The following is a 16,475-nucleotide window of genomic DNA, read 5'->3' as shown; positions in this document are numbered from 1 at the left end:
GTTTGTTCAGAATGTTGGTTCATTTGCCTCACACATCTCTAAGACGGGAATCATTGTGAGATGAATGGAAGCTCACATTGCTCTCCAACACACAGGCAAGTGCTTCTGTGTCAGTTTCAAGAAGGATGCAGCAAGAGAGAGTCCCATAAGGGCTCCGTGTTAGACTCTGAGGAGAAAGATCTTGACTATCAAAAACTGAATCCTAGCTGTTCTAGAAGAGGACAGTTTGTTTGTGGCTTGTTTCCCACCTTCAAGTGGAAAATGCATTTTGTTTCAAGTTACAATCATTTTAAAATGTCAAAACTATCTTCATAACACAAAACCTGAGGCAATATTCAGAAACCAAATGAAATTCCATGGAAACCACTTACATTGCTCAGTAGATTGGGAAACCTTTCTTAAGTAATCTCTCCTTGCCCAGGGAATTTAAAACACAAGTAGAAACACTTCCCTTTTGTTACTCACTCAACTCGATTGCTTCCACCCAGACTGAAACACAAAAACACCTTTCCCTTCAATATGCTGAAAATGATTCTTCAAGCTGTGAGTCGACATATTTTATGGCAAGAGCTTTTATCTCCACAAAATGTTTCCTGAAAGAACTGCCCCAATTCCATTTGATGGAATATTACACTGCCAATAAACATTATGTTCACAAAGTGTTTCTAACAACAATACCAGGGTTATTTTTTTTTTTTTTTTTTTTTTTTTTTTTTTGTCAAATGGAAACAAAGCAACTATTTAAAGTTTACTAGTGACAAAAACCATGTATAAAAAGACAGTAGACTTCGGGTCAGGATACCTCAGAAAATGTACCCTTCAACCATCCCTCTGCTTGAAATGCACAAAACGACTGATAAACTATAAAAAAGAGAAACCAACAAGACATTACTAGTTCAAAAACAAGACAAATATATTTGTAGAGTAAAGATGGGACAATCATGTAAAAATGATACATAGGACTGAAGTCTCAGGACTGCAGGCTTTGAGCAAAAGTGCCCAAAACAAATAGGTATTTACATTGGGTCACAAGCCAAGGTCAGTGCTTGAAGCCAGGGCTAGAGTGGCTTCTCTCAGCTCCTTCACTCCAAAGGAGGCACAAAATTAAAAGTAGTGTAGGATACCCTCTGAAACAAGCGCATTTTAGTACATGCGAGCCCAAAATGCAAGCCCAGTACAGGCAGGTGGAACCAGGCACCAACTGAAGCCACCTTCTGTCTCTGTGACAGATCAGTTGTATTCCCAATATCACCTTGTATTAATTTTCTCAGGCTGATATGACCAAGTATCACAAACTAAGTGGCTTAAAACAATGAATATTTATTCTCTCACAGTTCTGGAGGATATAGATGCCCATAATCAAGGAGTTGGAAGAGACATGCCTTCTCCAAAAGCTTTAGGAAAAAAGATCTTTCCTTGCCTCTTTTAGGCATTCCTTGGTTTATGGCAGCATCACTCCAATTTCTTCACATGACGATCTTCTGCAGTGAATGAGCCTCTGTATCTAAGTCTCCCTCTTCGTTCTTCTCTTACAAAGACGTCAGTCACTGCATTAGGGCTACTCCAATCTAATATGACCTCATCTTAATTTGACTATGTGCACAGACCTTATTTATTTCCAAATAAGTTCACATTACAGGTACCAAGGTTAGGACTTCAATGTGTCTTCTTGGGGACCCAGTTCAACTCACAACACACCCTGGCGTAGAAATCCCCACCACTGACTTTATCAGACCTGGCTCTGGGCTGCAGACTCAGAGAAGTGGGTGAAGGAAACCACAAAACACCAGAAAGAAATGAAAAATAATTAAAATGCTCCTTAGTCAAAATGAGCACAGAAATAAGAATTTCAAAATGCATGAGGAACTATAATAAGAATTTCAAAATGTGTGAGGAACTAAAAATCCACAAAAGAAAGCCAAAAATAGATAATTTGGACACAAATTCACTCCATTGTAAAAGTGATCTCACAGAAATATCAGACCAAGACTTTAAAATGAAGTACATACGTTAAAGAGGATAAAAGAAACCATAATGTTTGTTTAAAAGAACAAAGAATCATTAAGCAGGAAGAAATCAAACAAGAACAAGAGGCTGTGAAAAAGGCCAATGGATCCTGAAAAATAAAAATTACATTGATACAAAGGTGACATGATAGGAAAAATTCTGGATGGTTCCTAGTTAGAGAGTTTATTACCTAAAATGTAGTCCTGAGGAAGCCACCCAGAATAAGACACAAGCAGACAAAACAACTGTTTTTTAAACAGTGAAGGCACATGGAAAAGAGAATGAAGATCTCCAATATTTAATTTAAAAGCATCCACAAAGTAGAGAATGAAGGAACTGACAAAAATGCATTTTTTTTAAGATAGGGTCTCACTCTGTCACCCAGGCTGGAGAGCAGTGATGCAATCATGAATCACTGCAGCCTCAACCTCCCCAGGTTCAGATGATCCTCCCACCTCAGCCTCCTGAGTAGCTAGGACTACAGGTGCTTGCCACCATACCTGGTTAATTTTTGCATTTTTTGTAGAGACAGGGTCTCACTATGCTGTCCAGGCTGGCCTGGAACTCCTGGCTCAAGAGATCCACCTGCCTCAGCCTCCCAAAATACTTGGATTACAGGTGTGAGTCGCTGCACCCAACCAAAGCAGCGGTCTTAACGTTTTTTGGTACCAAGGACTGGTTTCATGGAAGACAACTTTTCCACTGAGGGAGTGCAGGAGGTGGTTTTGGGATGAAACTGTCCCACCTCGGTTCATCAGGCAATAGATTATCATAAGGAATGCAACCTAGATCCCTCGCTTGCACAGTTCACAGTTAGGGTTAGGCTCCTATGAGAATCTAATGCCACTGCTGATCTGACAGGAGGCAGCGCTCAGGCAGTAATGCTCACTCGCCCACTGCTCACCTCCTGCGCTGTCACGGGTTTCCTAACAGGCCACGGACAGGCACTGGTCCACAGCCAGGGGTTAGGGACCTCTGACATAAAGAATAAGGAAACAACCTCAAAAAGGACCGGAGAGAGGACACAGATTACCCAAAAATGAGCAAAAACTAGCCCTTGAGAGGCCTTCCAAGCTACAACCATAGACGGCAAAGGTAAGTGCAGTGGTACCACAGAGTGCAGAGGGAAAATAAGCATCTGGCTGGGCACAGTGGCTCACGCCTGTATTCCCAGCACTTTGGGAAGCTGAGGTGGGTGGATCACATAAGGTCAGGCTTTCAAGAACAGTCTGGCCAAAAGGTGAAACCCGTCTCTACTGAAAATACAAATATTAGCTGGGGGTTTTGGCACGCACCTATAATCCCAGGTATTTGGGAGGCTGAGGCATGAGAATTGCTTGAACTTAAGAGAAGGAGGTTGCAGTGATCTGAGATTGCACCATTGCACTCCAGCCTGGGCAACAGAGCAAGACTTCATTTCAAACAAAGAAAGAAAGAAAGAGAGAGAGGGTGGGAAGGAAAAAGAGGAGAGAAGGGGAGGGGAGGGGAAAAGCATCCTATCCAGAATTTTATTCCCAGTTAACCCCTGATTTAAATGTGATAGCAAAATAAATACTTTTATACACATAAAAGATCAAGAGAATTTAACACCCAAAGACATTTTCTAAACGAACTATTAAAGAAGGTACTATAACAAAAAGAAAGATAAACCCATAGGGAGGAATGAGATAAAAGAAAAACACAGTGAACAGACAAAAAGATTTGTTAATATCAGTCAATGAAACTAACTACAGGCTGTGAAAAATAATTGCTATGTTTTATATTTAAGAGGCATAAAGCTACAACTCTAAGCAACTATGACAGGAAAGTGGGGTGTTCAGTGAGTATAGTGTGGTAGGACTCTGAGAAGAGAGCAGGCACATGCTTGTAATCCCAGCTACTTGGGAGGCTGAGGCAGGAGAATTGCTTGAACCCAGGAGGCGGAGGTTGCAGTGAGCCAAGATTGCACCATTGCACTCCAGCCTGGGTAATAAGAGCAAAACTCTGTCTCAAAAAAAAAAAAAAAGAAAGAACTATAGGATCACTAAGTATGCATGGAAAGAAATGCAATAAATGAACCAGATGCAGTGGCTCACACCTGTAATCCCAACACTTTTGGCAGGCTGAGGCAGGAGGATCTCTTGAGGCCAGGAGTTTAAGAATAGCCCTGGCAGCATAAACAAGACCTCTATTTCTACAAAAATTAAAAATTAGGCTACGCATGGTAGCTCCCACCTGTAATCCCAGAACTTTAGGAGGCTGAGATGGGCAGATCACTTGAGGTTAGGAGTTTGAGATCAGCCTGGCCAACTTGGTGAAATTCCATCTCTACTAAAAATACAAAAATTAGCTGGATGTAGTGGCATGTGCCTGTAATCCCAGCTACTCAACAGGCTGAGAACTGCTTGAACTCAGGAAACGCAGGTTGCAGTGAGCTGAGATTGTGCCACTGAACTGTAGCCTGGGTAACAGAGCACAACTCCCTCTCAAAAAATAAAATGAAATCAAATACATTAGCCAGGCTTGGTGGCATGCACCTGTAGTTCCAGCTACTCAGGAGACTGAGATGGGAGGATTCCATGAGCTGAGGAGTTCAAGGTTGCAGTGAGATATGATCATACCACTGCACTACAGCCTGGGCAACAGAGCAAGACCCTGTCTCAAAAAATAAAAAAGAAAAAGAAAAAAATGTTAATACTGGTTGTCTCAGAGAAATTATAAAATGAATATTTTTTCTTTCCTTCTTATTCTCCTCTGTGTTAAATTTTCTAAAATGTATATATAGACTTTTATGAAAAAAAAAAGTAATCACCTCTATTAAATCTACTCACATCACCTCTTCTCTTCTCTTCCCTTAATCCTGAAGAAATGTCTACTCCTTAAAGTGACATTGTTAGCAATACTAGCACTGGGTAGCCAAATGGCATTCAGAACTTTCTCAATATAATCTGACAATTTTGCATTCCTGTGCTGAACTGGTGTTTTAGTTGGCTCAGGCTGGTATAACAAAAGACTACAGGCTGGGTGGCTTAGGAGAAATGTATTTCTCACAGTTCTGTAGGCTAGGAAGCCCAAGACAAGGTGCTGGCTGGTTCAGTTCCTAGTAGGGGCTCTCTTCCTGGCTTGCAGATGGCCACCTTCTAGCTGTGTCCTCACTTGGACTTTCATGCTGAGTGCATGTGGAAAAAGGAAAAAAGAGCTCTTTTTATGAGGCCACCAATCCTACCGAATTAGTACTCCATCCTTATAATTTCATGTAACCTTAATTATCTCCAAAAAGCCCTATCACCAAATACTATCACATTGGGCTTTGGCGTATACATTTTAAGGGGTACAATTCAGTCCAAGCAATTGCTATCCTGAAGATTTGCCAAATCCCATCACCTATTGTCACCCCAAGAACCTACACAGAAAGCCCTCACTGATTCAATATAACTGCCGAAAGATCCACACTAAATGGATGGAAGGATAGTTGCAGCCTTTTTAGAAAGAAAGAAAGCAGTCAGGTGCCTATTATCCCAGTGCTGTGGAAGGCTGAGATGGGAGGATTGTTTGAGTCTAGGAGTTCAGTATCACCCTGGGCCACATAGTGAGACCCCCACCTATATTAAATAAAATATAGAAAATGCAGCTTTATGACATTTAAATACATTGCTAATGTAAACTAGTGTATTAGTTTGTTCTCACACTGCTAATAAAGACATACCTGAGACTGGGAAAGAAGTCACAGTTCAGCACAGCTGGGGAGGACTCACAATCATGGCAGAAGGTGAATGAGGAACAAAGTCATGTCTTCCATGGCAGCAGGCAAGACAGAGTGTGTGCAAGGGAACTTTCCTTTATAAAACCATATTAATCTCATGAGACTTATTTACTATCACAAGAAGAGCAAAGGAAATACCTTTGATTCAGTTACCCCCCACGACACTGGGGAATTACGGGAGCTACAATTTGAGATTCGGGCAGGGGCACAGCCAAACCACATCGACTAGCAAATAACAAACCGTCATTAAGAAAGGTAGTAATACCAGTCCTAATAGGAGTGAATGCAATGTGTAGCTTGATACACATTTTTATGCAACACAAAACTAAATATTAGCATATTTCAGGTGGCAATATTCTTTTAAAAGAAAATAGAGCAGAGGATTTTGATATTTTACCTGGTGATCTGGCAGGCGAGGGGGCGAAGAGCATAGAGCAATTCATATAGATATTTGATGAAAAACATTCCAAGCAGAAGGTGCAGCACCAATAAAGCATCTGCTTGGCATGTTTGAGAAAAAGCAAGGAGACTCATGTGACTGCAATGGAGTGATCATGGAGACAGGATAAGTACTTGGGGCCAGGTACCATAGAGTTCTCAAACCCTTTGGAAGGATTTTGGCTTTTATTCTAAGTGAAATGGTGAGCTGTTATGAAGGGACATGATCTGACCTAACTTACGAAGTGATCTCCCTGACTTTTTGCTGAAAATAGACTCTCCTGGGGCAAGGGTGGAAGCAGTGACCACCTAAGGAACATTATAATAATCCAAGGGCAAATGATGGTGGCTTAGACATGAGCTGTCTTAGGTCGTTCTTACACTGATACAGAGAAATACCTGAGACTGGGTGAATTATAAAGAAAAGAGGTTCAACTGACTCACAGTTCTGCATGGCTGGGGGGCCTCAGGAAACGTACAATCATGGCAGAAGGTGAAGGAGAAGCAAGACACATCTTACATGGCAGCAAGAGAGACAGAGAGACTGAGCAAAGGGGAAGTGTCACATTTTAAAACCATCAGCTCTCACGAGAACTCACTCCCTATCACAAGAACAGCACGGGAAAAACCACCCTTATGATTCAATCACCTGCCACCAGGTCCCTCTCTTGACATATGGAAATGACAATTCAAGAAGAGATTTGGGTGGGGACAGAGAGCCAAATCATATCGTGGGTATAACATTGGAAGTCTGAAAAATGGTTGGGTTCTAGAGGTAAGGTGTTTGCTGATGGACTGTGAGAGAAAGGCCTATTTCTACACTTGATATTTCCACACAAACTGCCTCACCCTTCTGGAACATACTAGAGTTCATTCCTACACATCTTCCTAGTGCCAGAGCCATGCCTATTGGCAGGGGCAGCCCACTTCTAACCACCTCTGGGATTCAGAACCTGCCTGTTCCTCCATCCAGTCCCCACTGAGGAGAGAGCAGAGACAGACTTGAAGAAAAAGCCTTGAAAAAGTGCAAATTTTGACTTGAGAAATATCATTCACTAAATGTAAAGAAAGCATTAAAAGCCAGCCCTACCTTTTCAATCACTTTTATTCAAACCCACAGAGGTTCTGAAGGGAAAATCTGCTATCTGCTGTTCCCTGAATAATCTCTTCCTCACCTCCATCTCCACCCCTGCATAATAATCAAATATTTGCCAAGAGGAAGAAGAGAATTGTGCAACTAAACACAATATACTCTTTGAAAACTTTGTCCCTGTCCATGTTTCTCTAAAAGACACATTGCACACATCTGCCTTACCAAGCCTATTCATAGGCACTAATCACTCTGGCAAGAGAAATTAAAAAAAAAATACTGGCTCCATTCCTATCTGGTGTGAGCCTCAAAGCTTATTTTTCCTTACTAAACACTCTAGCTAACTAAAGAAGGGAATCTTTTATCCTAAACCCCAAGCCAGATCTCAATAGTTTGAACAAAATTTATGTTCTAAAGAAAAAAGAAAAAATCACACCATCGTGTTGTATCTCTTTCATCTGAAAGCATGTCCTAAAATGGATCAACTAGCCAACCAGTTTAATATTTCAGGGGGGAAAATATAAAATACAAAGAGCCATTCTAGATAAGTTGGGTGGGTTGGGGGGAATTACTATAGATTGCTGGCAGGCTGCCAATCTGTGTTCATTTTTACATGTTTAAACAGTACTTACCCAATGCTCTCCTTAATCCCATTAAATGAAAACATTTTCTAATTTTAAAATTAAATTTCCTGTATTTCCTGATAGGCTTCCAAGTTATTCTCCTTCCCTCCTCCTCACTGAGTCCCTTGGTATTTCTACAAGAAGAGGGGCATTAGCCTTCTGGACTGATTCCAGTTGGCACAATTGCCCTCAACCTCGCTTTACTCCCCTGGGGCTTTCCCTTGGGTAGATTGGTTCCTCACTTCCTGTTCTAAAGCAGTGGAAGCATTGCCCTAAAGCACGTGGCTCATGGCTGTGACCTTCCCCTCCCCCCAGCCACATGGGGGCACACTTCAGTCACTTACTCTTCAATAATCTAAGCATGGTACTCCAAACTTCTTTAATTACTTACCCCAAACCTAAGTAGATTTTGAGTACACACCTTCAACATGCATATATTTATAAACTATGCCTTTGCGATACTATACAAAGTTGCATAATTTTGTAAAAAAATAACCAAAAAAAGAAATTAAAATATTCTTTTAATGTGTTCTATTTTAATCAGAGAACAAAATAATTAAATAATTATTATAATATTTTAGTGCAAAATGACAGACTATCTGGCAGTACTTTAAAAATCCTGATGATGCCACAATTCAGTGATGCATTTTTCAAAGCTAAGAAGGATGACTCCCACAGATACTACTTTCCAGTGGAAGACAGTCATCACTGGCTACATTTATATTGCGATGCTTATGTATTAAGCATAAATTATGCTAAGCTGTTGGTTAAATTCAACTGGTAGGTAAGTTTTCATCTTCCACATGCTACTCATTTTTGCTTACAAACTAACTGGAAGAGGCTTGATTCTAGATTTCCTGTTTTCTAATGTGCAGATATAAAAGTCTTTGTAGACAAATACGTAATTGTTTTTGAAGACAAAAACACATAAAGCACAACCTAGTTTCTAAAGTTGCATCTTTAACATTCTTTATAACAAGAATTGATTTTGAAGTGCAGATTTTCTTATTTATTTTCAAAACAACACATTTATCTGATGGGGCAGTGCTACGGTTTAACTGTGCACCTCTCCAAAATTTATGTTGAAACTTAATTTATTTTGTGGTGGTATTAAGAAGAGGGACATTCAGGAAAGCGATTAAGTCCTGAGGACTTTAGCTTCACTCTCATGAATGGATGAATGCACTTATAAAAGAGGCTTCAGAGAGAGTTCACCCCTTTTTGTCCTTCCACCTCCTGCCCTATGAGAACACAACATCCCTCCCCAACAGAGGACACAGCAACAGGCACCATCTTGAAAGGAGAGACCAGGCTTTCATCAGACACTGAGCCTTTCAGCGCCTTCATCTTGGACTCCCAGTCTCCACAACTGTGAGAAATAAATTTCTGTTCTTTATAAATTACCTAGTAGAAGGTATTTGTTATAGCAGCATGAATGAACTAAGACAAACAGATAATACATTTTTGCCCAAAAAAATCTCTCTAGGGTAGCATTCTACTGAGGGCCACCCAATATCAATTCAGAGTATTTGTGATTTTAAAAACTTAAACATTGGTAATTTATTTTTAAGTTTGCTAACTTAAGAAACTTGTAATAAGAATTTGACCCAGCAATCCCATTACTGGGTATATATCCAAAGGATTATAAATCGTTCCACTATAAGGACACATGCACACGAATGTTCACTGCAGCACTGTTTACAATAGCAAAGACTAGGAACCAACCCAAATGCCCATTGATGATAGACTGGACAAGGAAACTCTGACACATATACACCATGGAATACTAGGCAGCCATCAAAACAATTAGTTTGTGTCCTTTGTAGGGACAAGGATAAACCCGGAAACCATCATTCTCAGCAAACTGACACAAGAACAGAAAATCAAACACCACCTGTTCTCACTCATAGGTGGGTGTTGAATAATGAGAACACATGGACACAGGGAGGGGAGCATCACACACTGGGGTCTGTCATGGGGAACTAGGGGAGGGACAGTGGTGGGTGGGGAGTTGGGGAGAGAGACCATGGGCAGAAATGCCAGATATAGGTGATGGGGAGGAAGGCAGCAAATCACACTGCCACGTGTGTACCTATGCAACAATTTTGCATGTTCTTCACATGTACCCCAAAACATAAAATGCAATTTAAAAAAAAGAAATTTGTAATAAGAGCATGGCTGACCTGTGCAGTACAAAATATGGACACTCACCATGTCAATACACAGTGTTAAATTTCTATTCTATTTTCCAGAGAAACAAAACCAACAAGACATACAGAGAAATAGAGAGAATTTTAAGGCTTTGGATTACACAATTGTGGGATTGGCAAGTCTGAAACTCATAGAGCAGGCCAACAGGCTGAAAATTTAGGTAAGGTTGATGTTGTTATCTTGAGTCTGAATTCCAACAGGCAGCAGGTTGGAAGCTCAGATAGGATTTTTATGTCACAGTCTTGAGGCCGAGTTTTTCCTTTGGGAAACATCAGCCTTTGCCTTTATGGCCATTATTAATTAAATGGGTAAGACGCACCCCTCTCATGGAGGCTAATCTGTTTTACTCAGATTCTACTGATTTAAATATTAATCACTTCTAAAACATACCTTCATGGAATCATCTAGTTTGGCCAAACAACTGAGCACCGTAGCTTAATTGACACATAAAATTAATCATTACATATGTAGTCCCTTTTAAAAACATTTTTGTTTATTTATGTATTTATTTATTTATTGACATGGAGTTTGCTCTTGTTGCCTAGGCTGGTGTGCAATGGTGTGAACTCAGCTCACTGCAACCTCTGCCTCCCGGGTTTAAGCAATTCTGCCTCAGCCTCCCTAGTAGCTGGGACTACAGGCACCTGTCACCACACCCAGCTAATTTTTGTATTTTTAGTAGAGACAGGGTTTCACCATGTTGGCCAGGATGGTCTCAATCTCCTGACCTCAGGTGATCCACGCGTCTCAACTTCCCAAAGTGCTGGAATTACAGGGATGAGCCACCATGTCCAACCTAAATTTTTGCTTATTTAGAGACAGAGTCTCACTCTGTCACCCAATCTAGAGCGCAATGATGCAATCATATCTCACTGCAACCTTCAACTCCTAAGCTTAAGGAATCCTCCTATCTTAGCATCATGTGTGGATGGGATTTCAGATGTGCACAACAATACCCAGCTACTTTTTTTTTTTTTTTTTTTTGAGACAGGGTCTTGCTCTGTCACCCAGATTGGAGTGCAATGGCCTGATCACGGCTTACTACAGCCTCAACCTCCTGAGTTCAAGCATTCCTGCTACCTCAACGTCCTAAGCAGCCGGGACTACAGTTGTGCATCACCATGCCCAGCTAACTTTTGTATTTGTTGTAGAGGTGTGGTCTCACTATGTTACCCAGTCTCATCTAAAACTCTGGCCTCAAGTGATCCTCATGCCTCAGCCTCCAAAGCACTGAGATTGCAAGGTGAGCCACTGCATTCACACACTGTTTAAAAATAAATGTGTGTGTGTGAGATTTTAGAAATGTAAACACTTTTATAAAACCCATGCAATTAAAATACATCATTTGGAAACCCCCTGGAAGCAGCTAAGGCCACCATTGTCAGCCATCTGTGTAGAGAAGTTTCCACTCTCATTCAAGATACCATAACTGTCACATGTAACCTGTGAAGCAAGACTATATGACCTAAGTGTGCAGAGCCAACCTGTGTACTAAATGTAAGTAATGTTCACTTTCTCTCTTAATTTTTTAGATCAAAAAATGTAAACAGAAATTGAATAATACTCTTATACATGTCCATCTGGAATGTATGGGTCTTAGCATGAGGAACCTGTGAGGAAGAACTCAGACCAATAATTTCAAACTTTAGAACACCAAAAAAACCCTAAACATTGCAACAGTGCATATTTCTGTAAAAAAAAAAAAACTGTACCCCCAAAATATGTACAAATATGCATTAATTTTTAAAAATTAAAAAATAATAATGTCTATTTCTAGAATAGAGATACTAAAATTCTGAGTCAGTATAACAGGGGTACAGCCCAGGGATATGCATTTTTTTTTTGAAATGGAGTCTCCCTCTGTGGTACCTAGGCTAGAGTGCTATGGCACGATCTTGGCTCACTGTAACCTCCTCCTGGGTTCAAGTGATTCTCCTGACTCTACCTCCTCAGTAGCTGGAATTAGAGGTGCCCACCAACACACCCAGATAATCTTTTGTATGTTTTTTTTAAGTAGAGATGTTGGCCAGGCTGCTTTCGAATTCCCAATCTCAGGTGATCCACCCACCTCAACCTCCCAAAGTACTGGGATTACAGGCGTGAGCCACCATGCCTGGCTGGGATCTGCATTTTTTACCAATGCCCTAGGGATTCTGATAAAACTGTGTGGTCCAGCCATCACCCTCAGCTTGCATTGTCACAGACTGAGAACTCAACAGCAAGCTCTGATTGAGCATCCACTAAGGACCAGGCACTGTGCCAGGAGAACATGATGCATTCCCTCCCCTCCAAAGGCTTCAGTTGGGCTAGTCTCAAAGAATTAAGTTTTATGGGATTCCTGTCTTTTTAAACGCACACGCCATTGTGAAGAAAACTAGTAAATAATCTTTTGTAATGCGTCTAAAAGGTGGCAATTGTTCAGTAAAAATATTTCTTACCTTTCCTCCCTTCAGTGTAGCAGTCAGAGAAGGTGCCCTGATCAAGGGGAGAAAATCTGGCTTCCAGTTTCAGTTCTGCCACCAACTAGCAATGTGACCTTCAGCCAGTTATTAAATCTTTTTATATCTCAGCTTCCCCAAATATAAAGTGAGGGAGTTGTACTAGATGATTTGTATAGTCTCTTCCAACTCAAACAGTCTAAGACTCTGCCTGCACTTGAGAAATCAGTGTAGATCTTTCTTCCTAACAAAGCAAGATACATTTTCAAATAATCAAAATGATAGATGTCATCATTTGAAATTTGTACTCTTCATTTATTCAATTAAAGTTTATCTGATTGGTATAAAATAAACCAGACCAGCAATGCAGGTCTGGCCAATTTCAATAGGGCCCCGGTTTTCCAGAGTTCAACCATGTCTCAGCCAAATCTATGTGGAATAAAGTGGAAAAGTGCAAAACAACTCAAGGCCAATCTAATTCACCAGCCTAAGGTATAGAGACTTTGCTCTGAGTTAGCCCCATGCCAAAATAGGTGAGCTTTATCAATTCCATAGGGGATAAAAATCACTCCAAATTTTTTTAACATCCTAGATTAAAGCTACCCATAAACTAAATTGTTTTTTAATAAAAATCTTTCACTAATGGGTTCTTCTGTCCCATCATACACATGCTTTTTAACCTTTCTCCTATTATTTTCAGAATTACATAAAATGCTCCATATAAATAAAGACTCGTCCGGCTGTCTTTGTACTTACAAGCAGCAGCCCAGAACAAAATTGTAAAGTGAGTAATTTGTCTCCAACATTTTTCCATTTTTGTACTCCAGTGATAATAATAGTTTATTATCACTGGAGTAAAAAACACTCCAATAACAATAGCTATTATTATTATTGTAAATACAACACGTCTGGTTAGTCCTTAAATGCTGTGAGGCACTTTCATTTTGTACTTACAGCTACCCTGCGAGTTAAGCAGAGATACTATTTTCATTTTACAGATAAGAAAGCTAAGTTGCAGAGAAGTTAAGTGACTTACCTGAAGTTGCATAGCAAAGAGGCTTCCCTGACTCCAAGAATTAATGGAGTCCCATGATCCTGTTGCCCCTGGATGACTAGTTTATGCGTGTGTCCCCAGCAGCATTTCTGCCAATGTGAAACCTTACCTTCACATCCAGACTCACTTCTTCTTTGTCCCATTCCTTAGAGTCCTTCTTTCGGAGGCCAAATAACTAAGTGAATTCTAAGATGTGAATGGAGGCCACTGAGTTTGCATTCTTCTCCACCTAGATAACATAAAAATAATCTAATAAGGGCCATCTGAAGGTAGTGTCTTCACTCAGAGTGCTATATTGTATTGGCAGAAGATTTCTAGGCCAATTAGGAGCTGAAAATGACGCATATTTTAGTGCAAGAGAGATTCTGTTAGTGCTTGAGTCACAGTCACAAAGATGCACGGCTTGCCCTAATATTCCCTCATGAAGGCAGACCTACCAGGCAAACGTTAGTACAGATAACGTCCCATATCACTCAAACTCCCCTTCTATATTCCGTAAGTCAACAATTATTGAACACCAATTACCTATAAAGCAATGGCCCACATGCTATTGAAAGTCCAGCAGCAAAAGACTAAAAGCTTTAATCAGCTAGATCCAGGGAGGTTGTTTAACAATACTGAAGAAAAATGATAGATTTTGAGTTTCTAAACAATGGGAAAATGCCATTATTATCATTAACACATTCCGACAAAATAAGAGGCAAAATAAGATTCCCTCCCAAAGCTGTAGCTTGGGCAGAATACAAGAGGCAAGGAAGAGCATAGAGACAGAGAGAGCCCACAGAAAGACATTGAACTGCAGGGCCTCAAGGGAGAGGCCACAGCTGGAAAAGAAATGATTGGTGGAAGATTTAAGCAATGAAAACTGGAGGAAAGGAGCTTCTTTTCAACAGAGTTAATTTGATAAAGCTCTTGTACTTAAAATATCAACTTTAAACAATAGAAACCAAGAGATTGAGAATTGCCTGCCAGTAGTTACAAAGGTGCCGATACAAAAAGTAAGCCTGATCTAAATATCATAAAATATGCAGAAGAGGGTCTGCATATCCCAGAGAAAAGAAATCTGGAATTAAAACAGAATAAACCCAATTCTTAGAACTGTCTATGGGCTAAGGGCTTTCACCAGATTCACAGTGAGAAAAACTTGGAAATTTATATCAAGCCCTCAGTGTAATTGTTGTACCTAACGATGCTTGCATTAATATATGTAAATTATATATTTTTTCTATTACATGATATAAGGCCCTCTATGAAAGAAGCTTTTCCATTAATGTTATTGATAGATCTCTGGACTACATGGATTTTATCTGGCTACTGCCGCTCAGAATTTAAAACCCAAAAACACTTGAACAGTCACTTCTCAAAAGAGAAGACCGAAATAGCCAATAAACAAATGAAAAGATGCTCAACTTCATCAGTCTTCAGGGAAAAAAAGCCAATTAACACCATAATGAGATACCATGACACGCACACCAGAATGGTGAACATGTAAAATACCAGTCATATCAAGGGTCAGCAAGAATGCAAACCAATGAGAATTCTCTTACATTATGATGGGAGTGTAAATTGGTACAATCACTTCAGAAAACTTTTTGTAGCACGTATTAAAGCTAAAAATGCTTATGTCCTGTGACCCAATAACTCTCTTCTGGATATAGTTCCTACAGAAAACAGTGTACATGTCCACTCTCTTAGTTCATTTTGTGCTGCTATAACAGAACACCTGAGACTGGGTAATTTGTAATGAACAGAAATGTATTGGGTTTGTGGTTATGAAGGCTGAGAAATCCAAGATCAAGGGACCAGCAACTGGTTAGAACCTTCATGCTACCTCATCCTATGGCAGAAGGCAAAGAGGGGGAAAAGAACAAGAGATCAAATTCACAACATCCAGCCCTTTTGTAATTGGCTTTAATTCATTCATGATGGTAGAGCTCTCATGACCTAAACAGTTCTCTTTAGGCCCCATCCCCCAACACTGTTGCACTGCAGATGAAGTTTCCAACACATGCTTTTTGGGGGACACATTAAACTATATCATCCACCAAAGCATGTACATATGCAAGGATGTCCACAGGCACTTCACTTGTAACTAAAATTTAGAAATAATTTAAATGTCCATAAAAGGTAGAAAGCGTAAGTAACTTATGGTGTACTCATACAGTAGAATCCTTCTCAGCAATAAAAAGCCATAAATCCTACTGATAAATAGAACAACGTAGATAAATCATACCTACGTGAAATTAAGTGGAAAAGTAAGACACAATAAAGTGTACACCGTATAATTCTACTATATAAATTTCAAAAATAGGCAAAAGCAATCTATGGTGATAGAAGTTAGAATAGTGGATGCCCAGGGTGGGGAAGGGGAATTACTTACTGGGAGAGTTCTAAGGGAGACTTTTGAGATTCTGACCGTGTTCTGTGTATGCTGATTTGGGTGATGAGATAGACCGGTAGGTAGATGTACAGAAAGACAGATATATATATAAATTAAGCGATACACTAAAGATTTGTGTACTTTCCAATATGTAAGTTATATATTATTCATATATGTATATATATATATATATATATATATATACGTATGTATTCATATACGTATATATATATGTCAGCCAAGATAAACAAAGCTAGATAAGAGTATCCTTAACAAAATGCTCCCCTGGCAGGATGTTTTTAGTCTAGGTGGGCCTCACACCTCTGTCCTTAAGAAGCCCACAATCTGGCCAGGCACAGTGGCTCATGCCTGTAATCTCAGCACTTTGGGAAGCCAAGGCAGGTAGATGACCTGAGTTCAAGATCAGCCTGGCCAACATGGTGAAACCTTGTCTCTACTAAAAACATAGAAATTAGCCAGATATGGTGGCGG

At 40.0% G+C, this 16,475-nt stretch overlaps 1 long non-coding RNA gene across 1 annotated transcript in view; it reads right to left on the bottom strand.

The window, feature by feature from the left end:
• Positions 1–16,115, bottom strand: part of LOC144579773 (uncharacterized) — a 226,290-nt gene extending 210,175 nt beyond the window's left edge. Inside the window, exon 1 of the long non-coding RNA XR_013528155.1 lies at positions 13,713–16,115. This is a non-coding gene — a long non-coding RNA (uncharacterized LOC144579773). The remainder of the gene's footprint in view (positions 1–13,712) is intronic.
• Between the last annotated feature and the right edge of the window lie 360 nt (positions 16,116–16,475).

This window comes from Callithrix jacchus, chromosome 16 (genome assembly GCF_049354715.1).
Source record: "Callithrix jacchus isolate 240 chromosome 16, calJac240_pri, whole genome shotgun sequence".
NCBI lineage: Eukaryota > Metazoa > Chordata > Mammalia > Primates > Cebidae > Callithrix > Callithrix jacchus.
Note: the sequence above shows the minus strand (reverse complement) of the source record. Positions and strands in the feature narration are given on the sequence as shown.